Source organism: Triticum aestivum, chromosome 3B (genome assembly GCF_018294505.1).
Source record: "Triticum aestivum cultivar Chinese Spring chromosome 3B, IWGSC CS RefSeq v2.1, whole genome shotgun sequence".
Lineage (NCBI taxonomy): Eukaryota > Viridiplantae > Streptophyta > Magnoliopsida > Poales > Poaceae > Triticum > Triticum aestivum.
Window position 1 is genome coordinate 317,689,903 of NC_057801.1, and position 21,383 is coordinate 317,711,285.

Below are 21,383 nucleotides of genomic sequence, written 5' to 3' on the forward strand. Positions count from 1 at the left end.
GCCCGGTTCGGCCCGGGGGCGGGCCGGCGGTGGGCCCCGTGGGCCCGGCGGCGTGGAGGAGAGAGAGAGCCGGCGGGGTGATGTGGGGGCGGTGGCGGACATGTCCGTATGGCGGAGTGGACATGTCCGGCGGCGCGAGGAGGAAGAAGACTAGGTTTGGATCGCGAATTTCGGGGGAGGGGACTTATTTATAGGTAGAGGGAGCTAGGAGAGTCTAAATGAGGTGCGGTTTTCGCCCACACGATCATGATCCAATGGCCGAGAGCATGGAGGGGGTTTGGATGGGTTATTGCGCCACTTTGAAGGGGTGTTGGGCTGCACACAAAAAAGGCTTTTACGGTACCCCGGTTAACCGTTGGAGTATCAAACGGACTCCAAATGGGACGAAACTTGACAGGCGGTCTACCGGTGGTGTACCAAGGCCGCTTGGCAAATCGCGGTCCATTCCGAGAATGTTTAAGACACTCTCACAACAAGATACAAAAGGGGGATGCCGGAGGACATAGGAGTGTCGGATTGCAAAATGGACAACGGGGAAAATGCTCGGATGCATGAGATGAACACGTATGCAAAATGAGATGCACATGATGACATGATAAAATGCAACACGCAAGCAAATGACATGGCAATGATGGCGAATAACTGGCAGACACCTGGCGCATCGAATCCGGGGCGTTACAACCATGCCCCCCCTGTGCTCGCTGGCCTCGCCAGGGTGTTGGTCGGACGTGCCCGGCGTCACCCGAGGCCGTGCCCCTCGCCCCGGCTATTTATAGCCCCTCCCCTCGCCTCCCGAGCACTCCACTACCTCCACACCACCTCCAGCAGCCTCTCTAGCCTCTCTGGCCCCTCCCCATCGCCATGACAGTCGCCCGATCCCCTAGGCCTTCTCCGGCCTATGGCCCTTCCCCCTCCTTTCCCTCCGTACCTGCGGTTTCCCCAGGATCCCATGAAGCCGCCGCCGCCCTTCGTTTTCTCCGGGAAGCACTGCTGCTACGTCACCCTGTTGAAGCTTTCGGCCGCCGTGGCCCCCCATGGCACGGGCGCTGTGGTGCGCATCTAGCAGGCCCGCGACCACCCCTAGGCGCGGCGAGGAGCGGCCGATCTCCTGAGCTCGTCGGCCGGCCTGGGGAGCCAGCCAGGCCACGATGGCGCCGGCGCCCAAGTCTCCTCTGCCTCTGCATCGCGGGGAAGAAGAAGATGCAGGCGGGAGGGAGAGAAGATGCCGTGGGCCCCACCTGGCAGCGACCCAGGGCGTTGACCCGGTCCTGCCAGCGTGGATAAGTGGCGGACCCCACCCGTGGGACCCGCACGACCGCGTTGACCAACCGCCGCCACGTCAGATAAGTGAAGGCGTCTTTCCATTTTACATTTTCACTGATCGAAAGCGTATTTCTAACTTCGCTTCTGCCTTATCCACTCAGGGACCCGACTGTGACTATTAATTTTTGCAGAAAAGTCCCTGACCTTCAACCCTCCATAACTTTTCAACCATAACTCCGTTTAAGGTGAAACCAACGCTCACTTCTTCATTTCGTCAAGCCCTTTCTGTTGGTATCACTTTCACCATGTTTTGAAATTGTGAAAATGACCATTATGCCCTTGCCCTTAATCAGCCCCCTTTGAGAGAGAACGATTTCCGACGATTCTTTCCGCGAGCTTCTCATACTTTCTTCCGGTGATTTCTTCCACCCCAGGCAAGCCACACCCTCCATTTGCATGATTGCAATGCAGTGACATGGTTGATTTCATTTTGAACTTGTTTAAAATATTGCCTTAGCAACATGACTCTACGCATGACATTTTTCTCGGAGTAATGTTTTGATCTTGTTGTTGCCATGCTATTGTTTAGATTACTGGGAGTTATGTTTGTAGTTGATGAGTATCATGTTGCCATTGGAGTATTAGTGACTGGTATTATGATTATTTCCATGACGATATCTGTGATTATGGTTGGAATATTACTTTGGATATCATGCTACCTTTGGATTATTAGTGGTTAGTATGAATATTTTCATGATGCTAGTGGATGTTCTGTTGCTTGGAGTATTATTTTCAGAGATGATGGTTACATGTTGATGTTAGCTGAATAGCTATATTCTTGTTATTGGAGTAGTAGTGTTATTATTCATCATGATAGTAGTGTTATGATATCCTCGGAGTATTTTGGTATGATGATATTATGATTGGATTATTTGTTGGATATTGCTATGACTTGGATTATAGTTTGATGGTTGACATTGGAGTATCTGTTGTCATGGTTATAGTTTTGTGGATAGATTCCGTTAGTAAGTTGGTCAAGTGCCGCCGAATCGAACTTTTCTAGTGCAACCACATTTGCCGTTATGGGACGGACCTAATGCGGTCTATTGTCGTGCCTCTCGCCGGTGCCTCTAATGAGGGAAGGTTATGCGCGGGCGCTACCCTGATTAGGTAGGACGGCATAAGCCTTGTGTGCCCGTTGTTGGTTTTGAGCTCGTGTCCCTGTTTGGGACGTTTATGGTTTGGCCACGACGGTGGTCGTTGTGTCTGGAGGTAGACATGGGGCCACCCATGACTAGCCTAGAGGGGAGTGAGTCGGAGTGGCCGGGAGAGTGTCATGGCAGTAGATTGCTTTTGTTGGAACGGGCGCGGGTCCACCCGAATGGGAGTGCGAGGCCATGGGTTCTGTGGTGTGGGTACAGTGCACTACCTCCGCAGAGTGTATAATAGATCAATCGATAGCCGCGTCATCGGTCATGGGCATGGGTTCGTACTAGGGTACACTGTTCGATCAACACTCACCTGACGAAATGGTGTATAGTTGATGGATATGTGGAGTAGTATAGATTGGCCAAGTATTGGTCGGGTTGTGGTCGCCGTAAGGATCACAGGCCATTTATTGGTCGGGTTGTGATTGTCGTAAGGATCACGGGCCACTTATTGGTTGGGTTGTGATCGCCGTAAGGATCATGGGCCATTTATTGGTCAGGTTGTGATCGTCGTAAGGATCACGGTTACAGTTTGGTTTTGATCACGAGGTGATCGAGATGGTATATTGCTTGGCCAGTTATCCAAGAGAGATATGGTTATGGAGATCGGAGATGGTGATTTATTAGTATTGTAGTAGTTTCATATTATGCTTAGAAGTTGTTGTTATATCATGGTAGCTGTTAATTTAATTAACCTGCTTAATGCTATGTTGTTGTCTTGCCTTGATGTTTTTGGTTGTTGTGAGCTTGCAAGTACATTCAATGTACTGACCTGGCGTGTCATGCCAGATTGCAGGTGATGCCGTGATTGCTTGATTTCTTGTCGTGGTTTCCGTTCATGCGAGCTAGATTGTGTCCCAGCCAGAGTCCCTGCAGAGTGGTGTTCACCACCTTCGTCGTTGTTCCGCTGCTAGAAGATTTCCGCTGCTATGAGTTGTTCCGCTGCTAGCATAGAGCAAGTGTAGTATCGCAGGCGTAGTGTCGACATGCTGATGTACTTCTTTGTAACATCAGACCTTTGTATTATTATTCATGTAATAATAGAAAGTTGGTTTGTTCTATGTCAAGCAGTGATGTCTTCCAGAAGACTTCTCCTCGATCTCTAGGATGGAATATGGGGCGTTCTGGTTTCTCTGAGCCGGGGTGCCACAAGCTTGGTACCAGAGCAGGTCTGGCTGTAGGACGCCCTAGTCAGCACGAGCGGTAGAAATCGGTAGTATAGAGCCTGGCTTGCTGATTGCATTTAGTTGCTGCATTTGTTTGTTGCATAGCCTGCATATAGCCTTAGTAATTGTGATAACGGTTTATCTGGTGAGTGTAGCTGGCATCGGTTCGGATCCACTATAGCTCAACCTTTGCATTTCTCCAGTTTCTTTCGGTGTTTGGTGTCATTTCTGTCCCAGCAGAGTGATGCCAAGTGATCCCGACACTGTTTGCGAAAATGGTGCTCAGGTATCGCACCGATGCCTTTCTTTCAGTCCTGTCTATCGTTTCGGTGATGGACATGTTTCTATCCCGGATCATTCTTTTGTCGTGTTGGCAACCCATAATGATCTCAGTTATTAAGAAAGGGCAATGTCAGCAGCCTCAGTTTTTCCCCGCTATCCAATTTCTTGGACGAGTACGGATCTTTTTCCGTCCGCTTGATAATAATGTGGTTGCAACCTTCATGTCCCACTACATGATTACCGAGTACGTCCTCGCCTTCGAGCTAGTTCAAGTTGCCACCTGGCTAAGCTAGCACTTGGTGTAGCGTTGTATACACCAATTCTTCCACACATTTATTCGTCCTCGTGCACATCGTCACAGCATGCTAGATCATAGAACCGGAGATCCCGCGAAATTTGTGTGCTTAAGTAGGCATGCATATTGTGTGACTAGCAGTAATATGTGACACTGATTGTGTGTGAATTGTTTGTTGTTGTGTGCTTTTGTTTAGTTGAGTTTTCTTTTGCTTCTTTCTTTTTGGGCCCCAGTGTTACATTATTTTTTCCCTATAAAGAATTGCTCATCCAACGACACCGAACCCAAAGAAGCAATAAGGATTTGAAATATTTAGAAGAAGCTCAACTAAACATTCTGGTCTACCCAGTCAACTGCATTATGGGATTAAAATCTACTCAGAATACCAATGGTGTATTGGATTGATTATCAGCATCGAGTCTACCTCAGTGCAAAATCCTCACAATAGTTATGATCCAGCCAAGCAGAAAGACAAGTCAGGTACAAGACCAACAATATATTTTCAGACAGAGGCATGGATCATATACAAAGTTTTGTCTCAGCAATGCATGATGCCTTAAATATGTATCATCCGGAATAAAGTCAGAATGTGATATGCTCAAGGAAGATGGTCAAACTTTTTTTCTCATTCAAATAATCAGCCTCAGAATATTATGGGCATGTGTATGGATTTCAGTCTGCATATCAGTATGAAGTTCTGGATATAAGAAATGCAGTATTCTTCCACATGCTATCGGAAGAAATTTACGATGCAAGGCTCATCCATTTTTCCTCAGCATGATATGTGAACAATTTCCGGTCCATGATACCCGGTCTATCACATCAAGACACCTCGGTAAAGGCTTCTGACAGACGGAAATGAATTTTTCTCCATAAGCAAACCTGAGGAAGCTTCTCACGTACGGAACTCATGCTTCTCCAGCACAATAATCAGAGCAAGCTTCATGTGTAAGCTATAGAGCCTTCTTCTGCAAGATACCCCAACAAAAGATTTGAGCAAAAGTTAACAAGCCTTCCTCAACAAGCTACTCGGATGGCTTCTCTCATAAGCCATCCAGTCTGCGTCAGCATCATACTATTGCACCATCCTCAGAGGTTTTATGAAGAGTTGTGAAAATATGGCAGTACCGCTTAAGAACCAGACTTGCAATGATTTTGTTAGAGGTACAATTCAGTCAAAACATATGCCTACCGCAAGGATCGAGTGATCGGTGGCATAAACTTCTTATATATGGTGAGCATGTATCCCCGGTCATATCAGTAACTCATACGAGATGCGGCAAAGATCCAGCAGATATACCTAAGAAAAGTAAGGATGCAACAACCTCCCGAGTCAGGCAAAGGAAAATAAGCAGAAATACATCTCATGTGATGCAAGGAACGATAATATTTGGAGATGACATCACAAAATCAACAGTCTTGACAATGGTCATCAAGATCATTATTCCCGCAATTGACAAGGAGATATTATAGAAGCTTGTCACCTTCTTGTATGATTGGCCTCAGCAATAAGCCCTGTACGGGTACAAACCCCGAGTATATGACATATGTGTGCGGACTCAGGTCAGAAAACAAGGAGGAATAATGTCAAAAATACTAATCACATCCATGGTCATACGAAGAATCAAGGACAGGTGTGGCCAAGTTGTTTCAGTAAGGTATCCTAACAAAGAAAATCATGACCATAAAAAGGATGGGACTGACAGCAAAGCATGATGATTTTTGCACGACCATCAGGGTTCGGATACCCAAGTCAGTTGAAAGCCATAATTCCATATGGATCCACAAAGGCATACTCTCAGCGACCTACTCTATTTACAAGGATTTTCATATCCCGCTGACCCACTTGACATGGTTAGTGTGGAATATCCAAGTCTGTTCTGTCCGATCCAAGATTCCTTTGCAACCTCAGTAGTCTAACCTCAGTGGCAGTGTTAAAGCATATCACAGCCTATTACCACAGATGGGTATACCAATCACATGAGAAAAATCAAAAGACGAGCAATCGGCTTAGACCTGGTATACTCACCGACAGAATCAAGTACCCGGTCAGTCTGTCAGGAAAAGCATTTGTCTGTTAGCCCTTGTCGGGCCAGTTTCAAGATGTAAATAATTGAGGTTTGACACAGCTATAACTCCATACACCGATATATTACTCACGACAGAAGGCAGTCCTATCTTTGGCACATACCTCCTACTCGAGCCAAAAGAAATAAATCAAGATGAATCAGTGCCACCTGTGTGCAGTCAGATCCCGTCAGAAGATGGCCATGATAATTCTCAGCATTTATGGAAACCAGAAGGCATGCATTTATTTGAAGCAACCCCATGACAGAAGCAAAAAGGTTTTCATGATCAAAAGAAAATTTATGCTCAGATCCATTGGATACCATCGCAGATATGAGAAAATTCACGTCAACAAAAAGATTTGGTATAGGAGCAAAGACCTGTCAGAATTTGGGAAAGTGAAGCAAACCAGCCCAGATCAAGGTAAGTTGATCATCTAGATGCCGCGGGCCCCACCTGGCAGCGACCCAGGGCGTTGACCTGGTCCTGCCAGCGTGGATAAGTGGCGGACCCCACCCGTGGGACCCGCACGAAGGCGTTGACCAGCCGCCGCCACGTCAGATAAGTGAAGGCGTCTTTCCGTTTTACGTTTTCACTGATCTAAAGCGTATTTCTAACTTTGCGCTTCTGCCTTATCCACTCAGGGACCCGACTGTGAATATTAATTTTTGCAGAAAAGTCCGTGAACTTCAACTCTCCATAACTTTTCAACCATAACTCCGTTTAAGGTGAAACCAACGCTCACTTCTTCGTTTCGTCGAGCCCTTTCTGTTCGTATCACTTTCACCATGTTTTGACATTGTGAAAATGACAATTATTCCCTTGCCCTTAATCAGCCCCCTCCGAGAGAGAACGATTTCCGATGATTCTTTTCGTGAGCTTCTCGCACTTTCTTCCGGTGATTTCTTCCACCCCAGCCAAGCCACACCTTCCATTTGTATGATTGCAGTGCAGTGACATGGTTTATTTCATTTTGAACTTGTTTAAAATATTGCCTTAGCAACATGACTCTATGCATGGCATTTTTCTCGGAGTAATGATTTGATCTTGTTGTTTCCATGCTACTGTTTGGATTACTGGGAGTTATGTTTGTAGTTGATGAGTATCATGTTGCCATTGGAGTATTAGTGACTGGTATTATGATTATTTCCATGACGATATCTGTGATTATGGTCGGAATATTACTTTGGATATCATGCTACCTTTGGATTATTAGTGGTTAGTATGAATATTTTCATGATGCTAGTTGATGTTCTGTTGCTTGGAGTATTATTTTCGGAGATGATGGTTACATGTGGATGTTAGCTGAATGGCTATATTCTTGTTATTGGAGTAGTAGTGTTATTATTCATCATGATAGTAGTGTTATGCTATCCTCGGAGTATTTTGGTATGATGATATTATGATTGGATTATTTGTTGGATATTGCTATGACTTGGATTATAGTTTGATGGTTGACATCGGAGTATCAGTTGTCATGGTTATAGTTTTGTGGATAGATTCCATCAGTAAGTTGATCAGGTGCCTCCGAATCGAACCAGTGCAACCACATTTGCCGTTATAGGACGGCCCTAATGCGGTCTATTGTCGTGCCTCTCGCTGGTGCCTCTAACAAGGGAAGGTTATGCACGGGCGCTACCCTGATCAGGTAGGACGGCATAAGCCTTGTGTGCCCGTAGTTGGTTTTGAGCTCGTGTCCCTATTTGGGACGTTTATGGTTTGGCCACGATGGTGGTCGTTGTGTCTGGAGGTAGACACGGGGCCACCCATGACTAGCCCAGTGGGGAGTGAGTCAGAGTGGTCGGGAGAGTGTCATGGCAGTAGATTGGTTTTGTCGGAACGCCGGTCGTCCAACCGAATGGGAGTGCGAGGCCATGGGTTCTGTGGTGTTGGTACAGTGCGCTACCTCTACAGAGTGTACAATAGATCTATCGATAGCCGCGTCCTTGGTCATGGGCATGGGTTCGTACTAGGGTATACCGTTCGATCAACACTCACCTGACGGAATGGCGTATAGTTGATGGATATGTGGAGCAGTACAGATTGGCCAAGTATTGGTCGGGTTGTGATCGCCGTAAGGATCACGGGCCATTTATTGGTCGGGTTGTGATCGCCGTAAGGATCACGGGCCACTTATTGGTCGGGTTGTGATCGTTGTAAGGATCACGGGCCATTTATTGGTCGGGTTGTCATCACCGTCAGGATCATGGTTACAGTTTGGTTTTGATCACGAAGTGATCGAGATGGTATATTGCTTGGCCGGTTAGCCAAGAGAGATATGGTTATGGAGATCGGAGACGGTGATTTATAAGTATTGTAGTAGTTTCATATTATGCTTAGAAGTTGATGTTATATCATGGTACCTGCTTAATGCTATGTTGTTGTCTTGCCTTGATGGTTTTGGTTGTTGTGAGCTTGCAAGTACATTCAATGTACTGACCTCGCGCGTCATGCCAGATTGCAGGTGATGCCGTGATTGCTTGATTTCTTGTCGTGGTTTCCGTTCGTGCGAGCTAGATCGTGTCGCAGCCAGAGTTCCTGTGGAGTGGAGTTCACCACCTTTGTCGTTGTTCTGCTGCTAGAAGATTTCCGGTGCTACGAGTTGTTCTGCTGCTAGCATAGAGCAAGTGTAATATCGCAGGCGTAGTGTCGTCGTGCTTATGTACTCCTCTGTAACATCAGACCTTTGTATTATTATTCATGTAATAATAGAAAACTGGTTTGTTCTATGTCAAGCAGTGCCGTATTCTAGAAGACTTCTCCTCGATCTCTAGGCTGGAATACGGGGCGTTCCGGTTTCTCTGAGCCGGGGTGCCACACCCCCATCTATATTTAGCGGTCCACTCTCCCGCAACCCGCTGTTCCCTCTACTTGAACATGGTGCTTTATGCTTCATATTATTATCCAATGATGTGTTGCCATCCTATGATGTCTGAGTAGATTTTCGTTGTCCTATCGGTGATTGATGAATTGCTATGATTGGTTTAATTTCTTTGTGGTTATGTTCTGTCCTATTGTGCCCTCCGTGCCGTGCAAGCATGAGGGATTCCTGCTGTAGGGTGTTGCAATACATTCATGATTCGCTGATAGTGGGTTGCTTGAGTGACAGAAGCATAAACCCGAGTAAGGGGGTTGTGGTGTATGGGACAAAGGGGACTTGATGCTTTAATGCTATGGTAGGGTTTTACCTTAATGATCTTTAGTAGTTGCGGATGCTTTCTAGAGTTCCAATCATAAGTGCATATGATCCATGAAGAGAAAGTATGTTAGCTTATGCCTCTCCCACATAAAACTTGCTATCGGCCTAGTAAAGTAGTCAGTTGCTTAGGGACAATTTCGCAACTCCTACCACCACTTCTCCAGGCTCGCTATTGTCGGTGGGAAAACGACACATATGGGATCACTGGAATCCCTTCTACAGTTGCGGGGCGCGGGGATCGTGAGGAGAGCAGGACTAGCAGACGACACAGATGGATTTACCCTGGTTCGGGCCGCAAAGATGCGTAAAACCCTACGATCCTGCTTTGGTGGATGTATTAGTGTTCTTGAGCTCTCGAACTAGCTCTAGGTGCTGTGGGGTTCAAAAGAGCCGAATCCCTTCTCTGTGTGCCATGGGCCTCCTTTTATAGCCGAAAGGGGCTGCCACAGTGGCACACAGGAGGTGGAAAGTGCTACGGTATTGCGAGGTTATTGCTAGTATTACAGGACAAGACGCATTTAATGTGAGGCTTAGGTGTCTCTTTGGTTTATCGGGGACAGGGGCGAGGCCCGTCCCGCCCGTCGCCGCTCCCCCTCGCTTCGACACACGCCCTGGCCAGCGATGCATGCAGTGCCATGTAGGCAGGCAGGCAGCTGAGGTGGCGCGGTGGTGGAGCCTCTATGAAGGATTGTATGCTGCCACGTAGGTGCCTGCCCAGCTAGTTGGGTCGGCAGCTGCATGCGAACGGCGGTGAGGACTTGGTTGGTGCGGGCCCTGGCGGCGGCCCTGTCGGTGCGGTTGGCGAGGGCCTTGTCGGGTGGCTCGATAAGGGTCTTGCCGAGTGGCCCGGCAAGGGTCTTGCCATGGCGCGCTGATTTCCCCGGCAAGGATCTTCCCGCGGGTCTCGTGGGTTTCTTCGGTGAGGATGATTGCCTTCCTATCCTCATGTGATCTCATCTATTCTTTGTCTTCACAAATATCTACATGCCACCATAGAGGTGCCTCCCGAGCCTTGTCCCAACGCATTTGTCAAGCGTTGGTGGACTCAAGGGTGGCTCACTTTGGCTGGCGCGGGCGAGCTGCGCCGGCAAGGGTCTTGCTGGGGCTACTGAGGCTGCCCCGGCAAGGGTCCTTGCCGGGGGAACCTGCTATGCCTGTCTGATATTTGTGGCCTTGGTCCTTGTTGTTGCTTCATTTTTCTTGTGGCTTCGGCTTCTCTCTGGCTTCCCTTTCCTGCCGTGTGTGTGTGTGGCCGTGGCGGGAGGCTCTGACTGCCCATGCACAAGTAAAGGGGTCAAAAGAAGAGCCCCTACTTTTGTACACCGGCAGGAGCCCCATGGCCAGGGCACACATAAGCGCATCACGTTGTTGGGCCAGGCCCAGAATGGTGCGCGGGCAGTTGGGGTGGACTTTTACAATGGGCACTGTTCCATCCGATGCACTTCCCACGACCCGCGTTGAACGCGCGACGTGGGGGTCGTGCGCGCGCATGACGTGGGAGGCATGCGTAGGACAGCGCCGGCACGCATGCATCGCATCGCAGTTAATGGGAAAGGAGGCGGCCCACGCCTTCCCCATAAAAAGGAATAACCGCAGGCGCGCTGCTCACTTTACCCCTTCCCTGCGCCTTCCTCCAATCTCTAAACCGCCACCCCCTTCTTCTCCAGCCTCTCTGCTTTCGCCCATCGCCGCCGTGCTTCCGCCATCCTCTGCCACTACGCTTCCTGCAGCCACCATGGCGCCTAAGACCACTAAGAGCAAGGGAGCGGCAAAGGATGACGGCGTGTCGGGGCAGCCGGAGAGCGAGCTGGTGCTGTGGCGGGCGCAGTCCGCCTACTTCCCATCGATGGTTGGCGTGCCCGAGCTCCGGGAGATGTTCAAGTGTTTGTGGGGCGTGAAGACGGGGTGAGAGAACACGGGGCACCCGGCCACGACCGTCGTCCCTGCCAGCGCCGGCCCTCCCTGCATTGGTACCCCTTCTTCGTCGATTATTTCTCCTGTGGGCTCTGTCCCCCCTTCTCTAATTTCTTCAAGGACATCATGCACACCTACGGCTTCCGCCTCATGGATTTTACTCCGAATGACGTGGTGTGCATGGCCCTCTTCGCCCACCTCTGCGAGGGGTTCATCGGGGTGCATCCCAGCACGACGCTCTTCTGCCACTATTTCTCCCCTCGGATCCAGAAAGGGGGCGCCATTGCTGGCTACGTCGCCTGGATCCCGAGGGCCAAGGGGGCGTACCCGGACGGCACCACGAATGAGAGGTGGGAGGAATGGCGGGGCCGGTGGTGCTGGATTGAGGAGAAGGACCCGCCAGCATTCTGCGAGGTTTGCCAGAAGCCGCCGGTCCGTGGCAGCGATTGGGGCGACGTCAACACCGACGACGCGAAGCTCAGGATCGCCACCACCAGGATTCTCCGGCTCACCCAGGCCGGGCTCACCCTCGAGATGATTGGGGCGGACTTCATCCAGCGCCAGATTGCCCCTCTGCACGACAAGGGGAGGTCGGCCTAGCTCTTTGTGAACGCCGCTGATATCATGAGGCTCCGCCCCGGCCTTGACAACAACCTGACGGTGCTGCGGCACGCCCATCTTTGCCAGCGAATCTTTCAACTCGAGGTCGACGACGTGGGCGAGGTCGAGCGGTCCGGCGAGCTTGCCAGGGCCGCTGCGAAGGCCGGCAAGGTCGACAAGGAGCCTGTTTTCAAGCTGCCGGCGGGAGTGGTCCCGCTGAGCAACAACTCTCGCCGGAACGAGATCATCGCCATGATGCCGCTCTTCAACGCGCATGACCTCGACCCGAACTGGGTCGAGCCGGACGAGCTCGTGGTGCAGGAGTTCTTCGACACTCTGCACGAGATATACATCACCGACGAGCCGCGACTTATCCAGGACACCTCCTCGGCGGAGCTGGATTATATCGCTGCCAGGGTGGAGGAGGCGAGGCTTGCCGAGGAGGGGGCAAAGCTCTTCAAGGTGGCTGGCAGCGCCGGCGGAGTGGTGGAAAAGGCCGCGGCAGAAGCGGAGGAGAGGGAGCTCGCCCGATGGGCTACAGCCGCTGGGGAGGCCAGCGGTGCCGACTCCGGGGCTCCCCTCGTTGAGGAAGCTGCCGACGGGTCCTCGGAGGAGGAGGGCGAGGAGGAGAGGACCGCAACCTCCGATCCTCCGATCACCGGAAAGAGGCAGGTCCTGTGGCGGGCCACCTCCGGCGAGCCCGTCCGCCTCGACCGGGCCATGCAGCTGCGGCAAGCCCAGCAGGCGCTCGTGCGCCAGACGAGGGCGATGACGATGAAGAAAACGACGAAGGCCATTGCATCAAAGAAGAGGACACCTGCTTCTTCGTCGTCCAAGCGCGCCCGGACGCCGTCGCCTCCCCCCTCGCTGGCAAACATTGGTGCAGGGATCGGGGGTGACTTGTTTGACTTCGTGCCTCTCAGCCCGGAGACAGAGCTCGGGCCTCTCAGCCCAGAGCAGAAGAGGAAAGCAACAGAGGAGGAGGAGGAAGAGAACAAAAAGTAAGCCTCTGCTTTTCTCCCTCATTCCTTGCACTCGCCCCTGACGGCGTTGCTTACCTGTCTTCGTCTTGCAGGGATGTGGAGACGCTGGCCTAGAGGATCAAGAGGGTCAGGGTTTTGGCGAGCGGCCAGCCCCCGGCAGGCACCTCCAGTACGCCACTGGTGGTGTCGAGCAGCCCAGAGTGCAGCACCAGGCCCAGCCCCCAGCGTGAGTCCACCACCCACCTTTGACCAACGTGTGTCGTGCGTCATGCTTCAGTGTTAACCGTGTCGTGGATGCAGGAGAGGAGCAGCACCAAGGGGAGCCATAGGGGGCTTCTCCGATCATGCCGCCCCTGTCGACTACACCGCCCCAAGGGGCATCCCCGGTAAGGACACCGAGCACCGAGGCCGTGCACACGGAGGAGGGGGAGGAGAACGCAGGTGCCGGTGTCTTTGCCTCGACCCCAGACTTTGGCGGAGAAAGGACTTCCGCCTCTTGGCCCGGCACGGGTAGGCCACTCGCTCTCCACTTCTGCTTGCATTCTTCTCTTCCCTTATTGACCTTCGATCTTGACTCCGCCCTATATCTTTCATGGCGAACAGGCCTCTCCCCAGAGGACGTCGACGCCACCATCAAGGACGTTGCCGCGGATGCCGCAACGGAGGCGGAGGAGATCGCTGTTGAGGAGGGGGCAGGGGCGCCACCAAGGATGCCGCCAAGGGGCCCGCCGAAGAGCCCGACAAGGGGCCTAGCGAGGGAGCCGACAAGGCCACTGCCGAGGAGGGGGCGTTTGGCGACTTACCCTCCTCCTCCGCTGCTTCGTGCTCTGGTAGGTACCTGAGGGTCAGCGACACCTCTTCGTCCACCTTCTTGGCGCGTCGAGCACCAGGGCTCCCTTCGAGGGAGAGGTGTTCGACGAGGAGGCGCTCGCCACCGCCGGGCTCGAGGTTGTTGACGAGCCGGGCATTGGTGGCGCCGGCTCCCAGGAGGAGCAGCTGCTCCAAGCCATGGGTGCTAGCTTCCGGAAGCTCCAGACGCTCCACCGCGCTCGCCTGGACAAGGCCAAGTCCAGGACGGCGATGGTGGAGAAGATGGAGGAGGACTTTGGGGGGCCGTCACCGAGGCACAGGACTGGATCCGCCAAGCTCAGGACGAGCTGAAGGCCACCCAGGGTGAGCTGGCCAACCGTGAGGTGGAGCTCGCCCTGAAGCTGGCCAACATCGAGAAGGCCCAGGAGATGGTGAAGAGGCTGGCCGATGAAGCCGAAGCATCCGGTCCCAGCATGAGGCCGCCCTGAAGACCCAGGAGCAGGACCTCGCTGAGCGTGAGGAGAAGCTTGCCGCCATGCTCCGCGGCAAGGATGAGGAGGTGGACAAGCTCGTCCTGCAGCAGACCCAAGAGCTGGAGCGGAGGCATTAGGAGGCACTCAATGCCCTGGCTCAGGCCCATGCCGGCAAGGTGAAGGAGGTGGAGGAGCAAGCTCTGAAGATGGCCCAGGAGAAGCACATGCTCAATGGTGCTCTGACGATGGCGCAGGGTGAGATCATCAGCAAGTCTGGAGAGCTCTCTGAGGCCAACGCCTCCATCAAAGATCTCAAGCTGAAGCTCGGAGAGCTCGAGGAGACGCTGTCCGGGGCCTTGACCCGGGAGGGGCTCTTGACGAAGGAGCTGGAGACAGAGAAGCAGTTGCTGAGGAACGAGGCCGCCAACCTCAAGGACTACAAGGCGGGCCAGAAGCGCTAGCTCGGGTGCCTTGCTGCCATTGCCAACTCGGCCGCCGATCAGCTGGCCATTATGGGGATGCCGGAGATGGTGTACGCCCCCGAAGCGAGCCTGAGCCCCAACACCAACCTGACCATATACTTCGAGAAGGTCGTCGGCGCGCTGGAGCGGCTTCACTCCAACCCGGCGGCCTCTCTAGCCGAGGAATCCTGGATACTCTACCAGGGGACCATGACCAGGGAGCTCACCAAGATCACGCACTGGCACCCCGACCTCGACTTTGGAGCTGTGCTGAACAGCTTGCCGGAGGGTGTCGACTATCCATCCCATCCTCAGCCGCATCGACAAAATCAAGAGGGTGGAGGGCCAGCGCCGGGACTAGGCATCCCGTTCTCCATCGCCGCTGTAGGTTCATGACCAAGACAATGCTATCTTTATTTAGAACTGCGGCGGCAATTTGTGTAATATAACTCTGTGATGCCCCTGAAACTATGCATGTTATTTTCCTGTTCGATTTTCCTTTGTATGTCCACCCCACGTCAACTGGGTACGCTTGCCGGCACGTAAACCCAGGGCGGCGCTCTGAGGACGGATCCTCATTTACCTACCGGGTGTGCTTGTCGCCGGGCAAAGCACCTTGCCGCCCTTGGCGCGGCCGCTCGGTCTGTCGAGCTTGACTCGAGTCAGAACCAAGAGCGTTGTCGATGGCGGAAGGCCACCCTGCCGCTCTTGACGCGGCCGCTTGGACTGTTCAGGCTTCCCATACATAGGCCGAACCGTCGAGGATAATAACTTTACATTTAAGGAGAGGAACTTAAAATTCAGCATGACTTAGCTCTCTCGTCGCCGCCTCGGCGTCCTTCGCACCGTGGGCAGCGCCACCTTCTTGGCTGGAGCCGTGGCTATTGGGAACAGCTAGGCTAACTGCTCAGCCAGATTTGCACAATAGCGCCCCCTACCTGGTGCGCCAAAGATGTCGGTGGGAAAACGACACCTATGGGATCACTGGAATCCCTTCTACGGTTGCGGGGCACGAGGATCGTGAGGAGAGCAGGACTAGTAGATGACACAGAGGGATTTACCCAGGTTCGGGCTACAAAGATGCGTAAAACCCTACGATCCTTCTTTGGTGGATGTATTAGTGTTCTTGAGTTCTCGAACTAGCTCTAGGTGTTGTGGGGTTCAAAAGAGCCGAATCCCTTCTCTGTGTGCCATGGGCCTCCTTTTATAGCCGAAAGGGGCTGCCACAGTGGCACACAGGAGGTGGAAAGTGCTACGGTATTGCGAGGTTATTGCTAGTATTACAGGACAAGACGCATTTAATGTGAGGCTTAGGTGTGTCTTTGGTTTATCGGGGACGGGGGCGAGGCCCGTCCCGCCCGTCGCCGCTCCCCCTCGCTTCGACACGCGCCCTGGCCAGCGATGCATGTGGTGCCATGTAGGCAGGCAGGCAACTGAGGTGGCGTGGTGGTGGAGCCTCCACAAAGGATTGTATGCTGCCACGCAGGTGCCTGCCCAGCTGGTTGGGTCGGCAGCTACACGTGAACGGGGTGAGGACTTGGTTGGCGCGGGACTGGCGGCAGCCCTGCCGGTGCCCTTGGCGAGGGCCTTGTCGGGTGGCCCGGCAAGGGTCTTTCCGGGTGGCCCGGCAAGGGTATGGCCGTGGCACGCTGATTTCCCTGGCAAGGATCTTGCCGGGGGTCTCGTGGGTTTCTTCGGTGAGGATGATTGCCTTCCTATCCTCATCTGATCTCATCTATTCATTGTCTTCACAAAGAACTGCATGCCACCACAGAGGTGCCTCCCTAGCCTTGTCCCAACGTGTTTGTCAAGCGTTGGTGGGCTCAAGGGTGGCTCACTTTGGCTGGTGCGGCGAGCTGCCCCGGCAAGGGTCTTGCTGGGGCTGCTGAGGCTGCCCCGACAAGGGTCCTTGCCGGGGGAACCCCTGCTACGCCTGTTTGATCTTTGTGGCCTTGGTCCTTGTTGGTGCTTCGTTTGTCTTGTGGCTTCAGCTTCTCTCTGGCTTCCCTTTCCTGCCGTGTCTGTGTGTGGCCGTGGCGGGAGGCTCTGACTGCCCGTGCACAAGTAAAGGGGTCAAAAGTAGAGCCCCTACTTTTGTACACCGACAACTACATTTACTTTATTGCTTCTTTATCTAAACAGCCCCTAGTTTATATTTATGTGCTCTTTATATTCTTGCAAACCTATCCAACAACACCTACAAAGTCCTTCTAGTTTCATACTTGTTCTAGGTAAAGCGAACGTTGAGCGTGCGTAGAGTTGTATCGGTGGTCGATAGAACTTGAGGGAATAACTGTTCTACCTTTAGCTCCTTGTTGGGTTCGACACTCTTACTTATCGAAAGAGGCTACAATTGATCCCCTATACTTGTGGGTTATCAAGACCTTTTTCTGGCGCCACTGCCGGGGAGTCATAGCGTGGGGTGAATATTCTCGTGTGTGCTTGTTTGCTTTATCACTAAGTAATTTTTATTTGCTGTTCTTAGTTGTTTTCTATCTTTAGTTATGGGTAGGAAACGCAAAATACCAAAAAAAATTAGTTGTACCTATTGAACCAATGGTTGAAGAACCACTCACAATCTATCACACTCCTGAACCTTTTTACTTGGATCATTTTCGATCCCTTTATGCTCGTGCTGAAACCTCAACTAGCTTAGTTGAGGGAAAATCTTTAGATGAGCATGCTTGTTATGTGCGACACCGCATATCTGAAAAAGGGAAACTTCTACTGGATCAAATTCATCGTTTGCAATGCTATGCTTGGAATTTATGTGAAATATATGATGTTACTTGTTGTTCTGAAAACCCTAAGAAACACCTTCCCTACCAATGTGAGTTTATTGATAAAGGGATCGTCTCTTCGTATGCTAAGGGTTTTTATAATTACTATGATGTTCAACAAATTGAAGAATTTGTTGCTTTTAAGGGTGCTTATGAAATTGCTTCTTTGATTGAAATTTATGATGCTACTCTTTACAAATTTGAAAATTTTGCCATACTTAAATATTTTTATGATAATTATGCTTCTAATGCCTATGTTAAACCATATATTGAGAACTCCTGCGATGTCCACGAAGAGACTAATATTTTGCAAGACTCTATGGAAGAAGAAATTGATGAAACTATGAGCTCATTGGATGAAAAAGATGATGAGGAGAGTGAATAACAAAAGGAGGAAGAGCGAATTAGCTACACGTGCCCACCTTCTAATGACAGTAATTCTCCAACTCATACATTGTTTAATTTCCCTTCGTGCTTACCGAAGGATGATTACTATGATGATTGTTATGATCCCGTTGATTCTCTTGAAATATCCCTTTTTGATGATGCTTGCTATGCTTGTGGCCAAGATGCCAATATGAATTATGCTTATGGAGATGAACTTGCTATAGTTCCTTATGTTAAACATGAAATTGTTGCTATTGCACCCACGCATGATAGTCCTATTATCTTTTTAATTCTCCCAACTACACTATATCGGAGAAGTTTGTTCTTATTAAGGATTATATTGATGGGTTGCGTTTTACTACTACACATGATGATTTTGATAGATATAATATGCATGTGCTTGCTGCTCCTACTTGCAATTATTATGAGAGAGGAACTATATCTCCACCTCTCTATGTTTCCAACACGATAGAATTGTTCTTTTATGACATGCCAATGCATAGGAAGAGAGTTAGACTTCGTTGTTGCATGATATATGTTACTTTGTGCTCACTACTAAATAACAAATCATTGTTAATTAAAATTGGCTTTGATATACCTTGGGATCCGGGTGGATCCACTACTTGAGCACTATATGCCTAGCTTAATGGCTTTAAAGAAAGCGCTGCTAGGGAGACAACCCGAAAGTTTTAGAGAGTCATTTATTTCTGTTGAGTGCTTTTATATAGTTTAAAAACAAAAAAATAAAGAGGGGAACCCAAAACTTTTCAAAAAGGAAAGTGAAAGTGAGAAAGACAAGGATTTTTGAAATGGGGGAGCTCCTTGAACTTTGTTCATGCACACAGAAACTTTGTGAATCTTAATTACAGAAACTTTTCATCAAAAATAATTATCCCCTTGTACAATTCCATTGTATTATAAAAATAATGTGCCAAGGTTTGCCTTTAGGATGTTTACAATGCTTTTTGGTTTCTGCGGTGCAGGACCGAAACTTTGGCTCTAGTGCGTGATTTTACATTTTTTTACTGGAACGTCAAACGGTTCTGAAACTTTTTGCGCTGTCTTGCTGTACAAATTGTTTTTTTCTAATTTTGGTAGAAAGTTTGGGGTACCAGAAGTATGGTAAATGTTCAGATTGCTACAGACTGTTCTATTTTTGACAGATTATGTTTTTGATGCATAGTTTGCTTGCTTTGATGAAACTATCTATTTCTATCAATGGATTAAGCCATGGAAATGTTATATTATAGTAGACACAATGCAAAAACAAAATATGAATTGGTTTGCAACAGTACCTAGAGTAGTGATTTGCTTTATTATACTAACGAATCTTACCGAGTTTTCTGTTGAAGTTTTGTGTGGATGAAGTGTATGATCGAGGAGGTCTCGATATGAGGAAAAGGAGGAGAGGCAAGAGCTCAAGCTTGGGGATGCCCAAGGCACCCCAAGTAAATATTCAAGGAGACTGTTTTCGGATTCGTTTCGTTCATGCGATATGTGCAAGTCTTGGAGCGTCTTTTGCATTTAGTTTTTACTTTTCTTTTATGCACCATGCTGGTATGAGATAGTCCATGGTTGATTTATAGAATGCTCATTGCACTTCACTTAAATGTTTTGAGTATGGCTTTATAGAATGCTTCATGTGCTTGCCTTATATCATTTGAAGTTTGGATTGCCTGTTTCTCTTCACATAGAAAACCGCCATTTGTAGAATGCTCTTTTACTTCACTTATATTTGTTAGAGAGTGGGCATATCTTTTGTAGAAAGAATTAAATTCTCTTGATTCACTTATATCTATTTAGAGAGATGACAGGAATTGGTCATTCACATGGTTAGTCATAAAATCCTACATAAGACTTGTAGATCACTGAATATGATATGTTTGATTCCTTGCAATAGTTTTGCGATATAGAGATGATAATATGTGGGAGGTTCTAGTAGATGGTTGTGTTTAGTAAGGATATTGGTGTTAAAGGTTTTGATTCCCGAAACATGCACGTATGGTCTCCTAACTATGTAACCAAATTGGCGCGCATTATATTTTGATTTTTTATCTTTGCGTGAAGGTCGGGGGCACGCGATGGTTAACTCCTACCAACCTCCCCCCTAGGAGCATGCGTAGTAGTAGTTTGCTTCGAGGGCTAATAAAGTTTTGCAATAAGTATATGAGTTCTTTATGACTAATGTGAGTCCATGGATTATATGCACTCTCACCCTTCCATCATTGCTAGCCTCTTCGGTACCATGCATTGCCCTTTCTCACCTTGAGAGTTGGTGCAAACTTCGCCGGTGCATCCAAACCCCGTGATACGATATGCTCTATCACACATAAGCCTCCTTATATCTTCCTCAAAACAACCACCATACCTACCTATTATGGCATTTCCATAGCCATTTCGAGATATATTGCCATGCAACTTTTATCATCATCATATACATCACTTGAGAATTCATTGTCATATTGCTTTGCATGATCGTAAGATAGCTAGCATGATGTTTTCATGGCTTGTCCATTTTTTGATGTCATTGCTACGCTAGATCATTGCTCACCCCGGTACATCGCCGGAGGCATTCATATAGAGTCATATCTTTGTTCTAGATATCGAGTTGTAATATTGAGTTGTAAGTAAATATAAGTGTGATGATCATCATTATTAGAGCATTGCCCCAATGAGGAAAGGATGATGGAGACTATGATTCCCCCACAAGTCGAGATGAGTCTCCGGACTTTATGACAAATAAAAGAGGCCAAAGAAGCCCACAAAAAGGGAGAAAATAAAAAAAATAAAAAATGAGAGAAAAAGAGTGAAGGGGCAATGCTACTATCCTTTTACAACACTTGTGCTTCAAAATACCACCATGTTCTTCATGTAGAGAGTCTCTTGAGTTATCACTTTCATATACTAGTGGGAATTTTCATTATAGAACTTGGCTTGTATATTCCGATGATGGGCTTCCTCAAATACACGAGGTCTTCATGAGCAAGCAAGTTGGATGCTCACCCACTTAGTTTTCAGTTTGAGCTTTCATACACTTATAGCTCTAGCGCATCCGTTGCATGGCAATCCCTACTCCTCGCATTGACATCAATTGATGGGCATCTCCATAGCCCGTTGATTAGCTGCATCGATATGAGACTTTCTCCCTTTTTGTCTTCTCCACACAACCTCCACCATCATACTCTATTCCACCTATAGTGCTATATCCATGTCTTGCGCTCATGTATTGTGTGAAGGTTGAAAAAGCTGAAGCGCATTAAAAAGTATGAACCAATTGCTTGGCTGACACCGGGATGAGTATGAGGGGTACCTTGTGTTAAGAAAAGGGAGCATACAAGACTATATGATTTTGTAGGGATAGCGTTCTTTAGCATCGATATTTCGAAAGACATGATTGCTTGTTGGGATGCCCAAAGTATTATTGTTTTTATGTCAAATGATAGACTATTGCCTTGAATCACTCCTGTCTTAATATTCATGCCATCATTAGATTAC